Source organism: Oncorhynchus tshawytscha, linkage group LG11 (assembly GCF_018296145.1).
Source record: "Oncorhynchus tshawytscha isolate Ot180627B linkage group LG11, Otsh_v2.0, whole genome shotgun sequence".
Taxonomy (NCBI): Eukaryota; Metazoa; Chordata; class Actinopteri; order Salmoniformes; family Salmonidae; genus Oncorhynchus; species Oncorhynchus tshawytscha.
Window position 1 is genome coordinate 48,929,977 of NC_056439.1, and position 8,685 is coordinate 48,938,661.

The 8,685-nt window shown below is 41.1% G+C and overlaps 2 long non-coding RNA genes across 3 annotated transcripts; one reads left to right on the top strand and one right to left on the bottom strand.

The window, feature by feature from the left end:
• The first annotated feature begins 525 nt into the window (after positions 1-525).
• LOC121847739 lies at positions 526-3,006 on the top strand. The gene is made up of 4 exons (XR_006084593.1): positions 526-965; positions 1,095-1,197; positions 2,384-2,549; positions 2,874-3,006. It is a non-coding gene; the product is annotated as an uncharacterized LOC121847739 (long non-coding RNA).
• Positions 2,850-4,375, bottom strand: LOC112262139. Of its 2 annotated transcripts, XR_006084592.1 has the most exons (5): positions 3,915-4,375; positions 3,696-3,822; positions 3,333-3,481; positions 3,122-3,202; positions 2,850-3,028 (listed from the first exon to the last, which is right to left on the bottom strand). It is a non-coding gene; the product is annotated as an uncharacterized LOC112262139 (long non-coding RNA). The 2 variants fall into 2 exon arrangements; XR_002955296.2 differs by having other exon boundaries at positions 3,696-4,373.
• Positions 4,376-8,685: the final 4,310 nt, after the last annotated feature.

An 8,685-nucleotide genomic window follows, 5' to 3' on the forward strand; every position in this document is an offset into this window, starting at 1 on the left:
TCGTATTATTCTTTAAGTAAATCTGGGCGACCTAATTTATTTTGTATGTTATGTTTCATATGGTATGTATTCATTTGTTATTTTCAATCACCAATTTCTTATGTTATGTTAATAATTATGATTCATCTTACATGTTAAGAATTTGAAAAACGTACAATATGTTACGAATTCTAGCTAGGTGGCTTATGTTAGCTGGCTGGCTAAGGTTAGGGTTAGGGTTAAGATTAGGGTTAGCTAAAAGAGTTCGAGTTCAGCTAACATGCTAAGTAGCTAGCTAAAATGCAAAAGTTGTCCGTGATGAGATTCGAACTCACAACTTTTGGGTTGCTAATTAGCTAAAATGCTAAAGTTGTCTGTGATGAGATTCAAACTCACAGTCTTTGAGTTGCTAGACATTAGCATTATACACCTACCAATCCACCCCAGCCAACCACTCTTCTTTCATTTTTGCCTTAAGTAACCATCTGTCTTATGTAACCATACCAAACATAACATATCATACTGATTTGAATGTCAGATTTACATTTGCTATGTTACATCAACTCTATGAGACCAGGCTGCCCAAGTGGTCGCATTTGAGTGCTGCAGGTCTGATCTCTGTTCATACAGGGAGGAAGTGTATCAGTGGTGACACAATGTGGACCAACTGGTTCCTGCACCTCGACTCTCACACAGTGAGCCAAACAAGGAAGAAGGTGGGCAGAGCCAAGCACAAGGAAGCCAGATTCTATTGGCCTGTTTCAGCATGTATTTGCATATTTCCCTTATGGAATGGCTACTCCCTGAAAATAACTTGGATTATCCTTTTTAAGAACTTAATTTTTTAGAAAGGTTGGCAAAAAAAATGAGTGTCTTTTGGGAGAGAGAGGAGGGGACCACTGCCTCTAAAATGAGTGTCTTTGGGGAGAGAGAGGAGGGGACCACTGCCTCTAAAATGAGAACGACCTACACGTTGAAGCTGTGGGGTGAGAGATTTCTATTGTATTATTAGGCAATTTCCTGTGCTGAAATGTATCCACTTAAAGTGCTCAGCCAATTTTTCTCAATCGGGAACAAATCAGTGATCGAAGGTGTTTTTGGCAAAAATCCATCAGGAGAGACCAGACTCCCCTGTACCCAGCTGTGTATCCATGAAGAGTGAACAGTCTATGGGGAAACCAATCAACTTCAGTGTTGGACACTTCTCTACTAGCAAGGGTAAGACCTGAAGGGTCCGGGTCTTTTGGTATTGACATGAATAATAACCACAGAAGGCTGCTGAGGGATGGACGGCTCCTAGTAATGTTACTACGAGCCCGTCCTCCCCAATTAAGTTACCAGCAGACTGCCTGTGGTATTGACATGTATAATTTCAAGCAGCAGCCTAGTGGTTAGAGCTTTGGGCCAGTAACCAAAAGGTTGTTGGATCAAATCCCTGAGGTGACAAGTTAAAAAATATTTTGTTCTGCCCCTGAACAAGGCAGTTAACCCACTGTTCCCCAGTAGGCTGTCATTGTAAACAAGAATTTGTTCTGACTTGCCTAGTTAAATAAAGGTTAAATGATATATATATATATATATATATATAGTAACTGATGTTGCATGGTAAGAACTTGGTCTTATTGAAAATAAAAATCACTGTCAAAGAAAAACAACACTCAGAATTAAAACTGAAAGAGCGACTTGGTATTTTATTATGCCCAGTAGCTGTTGCACAAGCAGCAGATACTCTACCTGGGGTCCACACAAAGCATAATACAGAATGACATATACAGAACAAGAACAAATCAAATCAAATTTTATTGGATACATATGGTTAGCAGATGTTAATGTGAGTGTAGTGAAATGCTTTTGCTTCTAGTTCCGACCATGCAGTAATAACCAACAAGTAATCTAACCACTTCACAATAACAAAGGAATGAATAACAATATGTAAATATAAATATATGGATGAACGGCATAGGCAAGATGCAGTAGATGCTATAGAGTACAGTATATACATGTGAGATGAGTAATGTAGGGTATGTAAACATTATATAAAGTGGCATTGTTTAAAGTGACTAGTGATACATTTATTACATCAATTGTTGTATTATTAAAGTGGCTAGAGATGAGTCAGTATGTTGGCAGCAGCCACTCAATGTTAGTGATGGCTGTTTAACAGTCTGATGGCCTTGAGATAGAAGCTGTTTTTCAGTCACTCGGTCCCAGCTTTGATGCACAGACACAAGAGCCCAGACTCCCCTGTACCCAGCTGTCTGTTGATGAAGAGTGAACAGTCTATGGGAAAAGCAGTAAACCTCAGAGAGGGAGACTTCTCTACTAAACAGGGATAAGAAGTATTGTGTCATTGTTCTGGGGTGAAGCTGGTTGATCAGTTGTAGTCAACTTCTTTTTCTTACAGAGACCAACAGGAGAGATCAGAAGCAGATATTTCCAGTGGTCAGTCTTCCCAAAGTCATACAACAGACCTGGACTCGATATTCCTCATGGGGCGGCAGGCAGCCTAGTGGTTAGAGCGTTGGACTAGTAACTGAAAGGTTGCAAGATCGAATCCTGGAGCTGACAAGGTAAAAATCTGTCATTCAGCCCCTGAACAAGGCAGTTAACCCACTGTTCCTAGGTCATCATTGAACATAAGAATTTTTTCTGACTTGCCTAGTTAAATAAAGTTACAATAAAACATTCATGGTGAGCTGTCATACATAAAAATAGAATTGAACTTATTTTTTTTGTCTGAATTCCCAATGGGTTTACCTAAATGTAAAAACTGCTGAAAAGAAGGCCAAATATCATTTTAATTAACTTTTTTTTTGTATTGGTTGGTTTCAGTTGCTTGTGCAGAATGAATTACACCTAAATGTTTTAAAAAAAAAAACACTTCTCTTTCTCAGTCACTTGAAGAGACTGTCATCACTTTAGTGAAGAAAGAACTGAAGAGTTTCAAGAGGATTCTGAGTCCAGATCTCCCAGAATGCTTAGAGTCAGAGAGAGGATGCTGAAGATGAGAAGCAGGAGAGCAGGGCCAGAGAGGATCACACTTCACTTCCTGAGGAACATGAAACATAAGTCTGTTTATTGATGCTTTATACACGGTTTTGTCTTTAGATGTGCTTCTTGACAACATAAACTCAAATCCAACCTGAAGAAGAAGTTTCGGTGTGTGTTTGAAGGAATAGCTGTCCTAGGAAACCCAAGTCTTCTCATTAAGATCTTTACAGAGCTGTACATCACAGAGGGTGGAAGTGGAGGGGTCAGTCATGAACATGAGGTGAGACAGATTGAGATGGCATGCAAAAACCAAACTACGCAAGAGACGCCAATCAAATGCAATGACACCTTCAAGCTTTTACCTGGACAAGACAAGCCTATCAGAACTGTGCTGACAAAGGGAGTCGCTGGCATTGGTAAAACAGTCTCTGCGCAGAAGTTCATTCTGGACTGGGCCGAAGGAAGAGCTAATCAGGATATCCACTTCATATTTCCACTTCCTGTTCGGGAGCTGAACATGATGATAGAGAAAAAACACTGTTTGATTCAAGTTGTGGAAAACTGTTGTGTATGTGAAGCATTCTGGAATCTCCAACTTTGACAAGTACAACGTTATGTCTGTCCTTGATGGTCTGGATGAGTGCTGACTGCCCCTAGACCTCAAGAAAAATTATAGCTGCTGTGATGTCAAACAGTCAACCTCAGTGGACATGTTGCTGACAAACCTCATCAAGGGGAAACTGCTCCACTCTGGACAACCTCCCGACCTGCAGCAGCCAATCAGATCCCTTCTGAGTATTTGGACCAGGTGACAGAGGTACGATGTTTCAACGACCCACAGAAAGAGGAGTACTTCAAGAATATAATCAGTGATGAGAACCTGGCCAGCAGAATCATCACACATATTAAGTCATCAAGGAGACTCTACATCATGTGCCACATACCAGTCTTCAGTTGGATTACGGCCACTGTTCTAGAGAGACTGTTGATTGAAGCAGAGGGTGGAGAGATGGCAAGACTCTAAAACAAATGTACTCACACCTCCTGGTATTTCAGACCAAACAGAGGAGTAAAGTCAAGTTTTACTTTATCTTGTTCAACACTGTACACCAAGTCAGAACTGTAGGATAAATAAAGGGGGCTTAAAAGCAGACAATAAAAGCTCTTACAATATTCAATGATGACATTTCTCTAAAACAGGCTATAGGCTACATATGCACCAGTAAGTCAGAGCAGTAGGCTAAGTTAGGAGAGGAAAAGGGACACAATGATTAGGGTGAGCCGCATGGGCTACTGACAGCTTACTTCACAACATACACTTAGTATTACCATCTTAGCTACAGTATACATATCTCCCTGGCATATTACATCATCTATGCAGCAGCTTCCAAAACATTTTTGGACTCACCTTATTGTGCTGTGCTCACATGAACAGGAAGGTGGGGAAATTTTGTCATCAAACTTTGTCATCAAAGTCTGGCATTCTCTGGATTGATGGTGCTTTCAAGACAACTGGGAACTCAGAAAAAAACATGGTTGAATAATAAGGTCATTGATCTCCAGTTTGGAGCTCTAGGAGGAGGCCCGAGTTCCCAACTTGGAATTCCGAGTTGAATGACTGTTGAATGACCGAGTTGAATGTATTCTTCCAGTTGGAGCTCGTTTTTTCCCGACTTCACAGTTGTCTTGAACTCACGTTTTCGTAGTTCTGAGTTAATAGTATTTTGAGTGCGGCACAACTCATGCTTCATTGACAGCATGGCCAATGTTGAAAGTGTATTATTTAAAACTTGGAAAAGAACCCCTTACAACCTCTACGGGATCGATGTCCTCTCCCATGGGAGATATATGATTAGCATGACATTGTAAGTAACAAGAACATTTCCCAGGACATAGACATGTCTTATATGGGCCGAAAGCTTAAATTCTTGTTAAACTAACTGCACTCTCCAATTTACAGTAGCTATTACACAGTGGTTGAAAAAGTACCCAATTGTCATACTTGAGTAAAAGTAAAAAACCTTAATAGAAAATGGCTCAAGTAAAAGTCCCGCAGTAAAATTCTACTTGAATAAAAGTCTAAAAGTATTTGGTTTTAAATACACTTAAGTATCAAAAGTAGAAGTATAAATGATTTCAGATTCCTTATATTAAATAAAGCAGATGGCACCATTTTCATATATTTTTTTTAAGCATTGCCAGGGGCTTTCGCCAACACTCAGACATAATTTACAAATGCAGCATTTGTTTAGTGAGTTCGCCAGATCAGAGGCAGTAGGGATGACCAGAGATGTTCTCTTGATAAGTGTTTGAATCAGACCATTTTACTGTCCTGCTAAGCATTCAAAATATAACAAGTACTTTTGGGTGCCAGGGAAAGTGTATGGAGTAAAAAATACATCATTTTCTTTAGGAATGACTTAAGTAGTACTTTCAAGTATTTTTACTTAAAAGTACTTAAGTACTTTACACCCCTGCTATTACAGTGAAATAATACCATGCTATTGTTTGGGGAGCATGCACAGTTATGTACTTGAAAATGTATCAATAAACCAATTAGGTACATTTGGGCAGACATTTTGAACAGTGATGCAATGGTTCATTGGATCAGTCTAAAATGATGCACATACACTGCTGCCATCTAGTGGCCAGAATCTACATTGCGCCTGAACTGCAAGAATACTGTGTGGCCTTTCTCTTGCATTTCAAATCTGATATAGAAAATGATATTCAAAGTGTTTCCTTTCAAATGGTATCAAGATTATGCATATCCTTGCTTCAGGTCCTGAGCTACAGGCAGTTAGGTTTGGGTATGTCATTTTAGGCGAAAATTGAAAAAAAGGGTTAGATCCTTAAGAGGTTATTAATCCCAGATTTGGGACCACACAGCCACTCGACTGAATAGCAGGCTAGTGATTACATTGCAATGCTTGCAGTTAGCTACTGTCACTGATCCTTCCAAACCACTCATTGTTGAATTTGCGATTTCCAACTTGTTGTGTAATGTTTATCGTTTTTTCAATATTTTCTCTTCATTCTTTCTCTTCATATGACAAGGATTATTGATGACTGCTAGATTTTGAAAGTAAGATGATGACATGATCAGTCCAATCAAAGCTACTGTACATAAAACATGATTTGACATCATTTTATCTGTGGCGAATGACCTTGAGCCTTCTTGGATGGGCACTTATACTGTAACTCTATGGCAGCACCCAGAGGCTAGAATTTTCTATCTCTACCCTTAGACTTGGAGGTGACGTGGTGTCCCCATAAGTGACAGAACACTGAGCCAATCACGGTGCAATGCTCTGTATTTTCTGCTGGCTTGCCCCACCACCACAGAAAGCACTGAGCTAGGCTGAAACATCTGCATTTTGGAGCTGCCTTTCTCAGGAAAACAAAATAGAGACCATGTTTGTATGTAGCTTTATTAACTCAATTATATAAAAACATTTTTTTTACATTGTTTGCAAACTAATATGTGACAAGTATTAATGACAAAATAACATCCAAAACAGGCAAGCCCAAAAAAACAAAAACAATTTAAAAAAAAACATTTTTGCAAAAACTCTGGTGCTCAAAACAGAGCCCCACCTGCCCTGAATTATGGGTCGCCACTGATGATAATGCACGGCCCCATGTCACAAAGATTTGCAAACAATTCCTGAAAGCTGAAAATGTGGCAGTTCTTCCATTGCCTGCATACTCACAAGACATGTCAGCCATTGAACATGTTTGGGATGCTCTTGATTGACGTGTACGACAACCTGTTCCAGTTCCTGCCAATATCAAGCAAATGTGTGCTGCATGGAGCAAATGATGGTCACACCAGATACTGACTGGTCTTCTGTTCCACATCCCACTACTTTTTTTTAAGGTACCTGTGACCAACAGATGCATATCTGTATTCCCAGTCATGTGAAATCCATAGATTAGGGCCTACTTATGTAAATTGACTGATTTCCTTATGCAAACTGTAACTCAGTCAAATCTTTGAAATTGTCACATGTTGCATTTATATTTTTGTTCAGTATATATTATTAGTACAAATCTGTTATTAACAAACTCTTGTGCAAGAAAACAAACAATAGAAGCCACTGGAATTTGGTTAAATGCAGGGAAACTTAAATCACTTCTACCAAATTTCCATCAACATGTTAAATCTGCAACCAGAGAGAAAAAAAAAAAAAAAATTCTAGATCACCTGTACTCCACACACAGACGCGTACAAAGCTCTCCCTCGCCCTCCATTTAGTAAATCCGACCACAACTCTATCCTCCTGATTCCTGCTTACAAGCAATAATTAAAGCAGGAAGCACCAGTGACTCGGTCTATAAAAAAATTGTCAGATGAAGCAGATGCTAAACTACAGGACTGTTTTGCTGCACAGACTGGAATATGTTCCTGGATTCTTCTGATGGCATTGAGGAGTACACCACATCAGTCACTGGCTTTATCAATAAGTTGACCGAGGACGTCGTCCCCACAGTGACTGTACCGAGGATGTCGTCCCCACAGTGACTGTACTTACATACCCCAACCAGAAGCCATGGATTACAGGCAACATCCACACTGAGGTAAAGGGCAGAGCTGCCGCTGTCAAGGTGCGGGACTCTAACCCGGAAGCTTACAAGAAATCCTGATATGCCCTGCGACGAACCATCAAACAGGCAAAGCGTCAATACAGGGCTAAGATTGAATCATACTACACCGGCTTCGATGCTCGTCTTATGTGGCAGTGCTTGCAAACTATTACAGACTACAAAGGGAAGCACAGCCGAGCTGCCCAGTGACACAAGCCTACAAGACGAGCTAAATCACTTCTATGCTCGCTTCGAGGCAAGCAACACTGAGGCATGCATCATGAGAGCATCAGCTGTTCCGGACGACTGTGTGATCACACTCTCCGTAGCCGACGTGAGTAAGACCTTTAAACAGGTCAACATACACAAGGCTGCGGTGCCAGACGGATTACCAGGCCGTGTGCTCTGGCAGGTGCCTTCACTGACATTTTCAACATGCCCCTGATTGAGTCTGTAATACCAACATGTTTCAAGCAGACCACCATATTCCCTGTGCACAAGAACACAAAGACAACCTGCCTAAATGACTACAGACCCGTAGCACTCACGTCCGTAGACATGAAGTGCTTTGAAAGGCTGGTAATGACTCACATCAACGCCATTATCCCAGAAACCCTAGACCCACTACAATTTGCATATCGCACTCCACACTGCCCTTTCCCACCTGGACAAAAGGAACACTTATGTGAGAATGGTATTCATTGACTACAGCTCAGCGGTCAACACCATAGTACCCTCAAAGCTCATCACTAAGCTAAGAAACATGGGACTAAACACCTCCCTCTGCAACTGTATCCTGGACTTTCTGACGGGCCGCCCCACAGGTGGGGAGGGTAGGTAGCAACACATCTGCCATGCTGATCCTCAACACTGGAGCCCCCCCAGGGGTGCGTGCTCAGTCCCCTCCTGTACTCCCTGTTCACCCAGGACCTCATGGCCAGGCACGACTCCAACACCATGACTTAGTTTGCAGATGACACAACAGTGGCCTGATCACCGACAACGATGAGACAGCCTATAGGGAGGAGGTCAGAGACCTGGCCGGGTGGTTCCAGAATAACAACCTATCCCTCAACGTAACCAAGACTAAGGAGATGATTGTGGACTACAGGAAAAGGAGGACAGAGT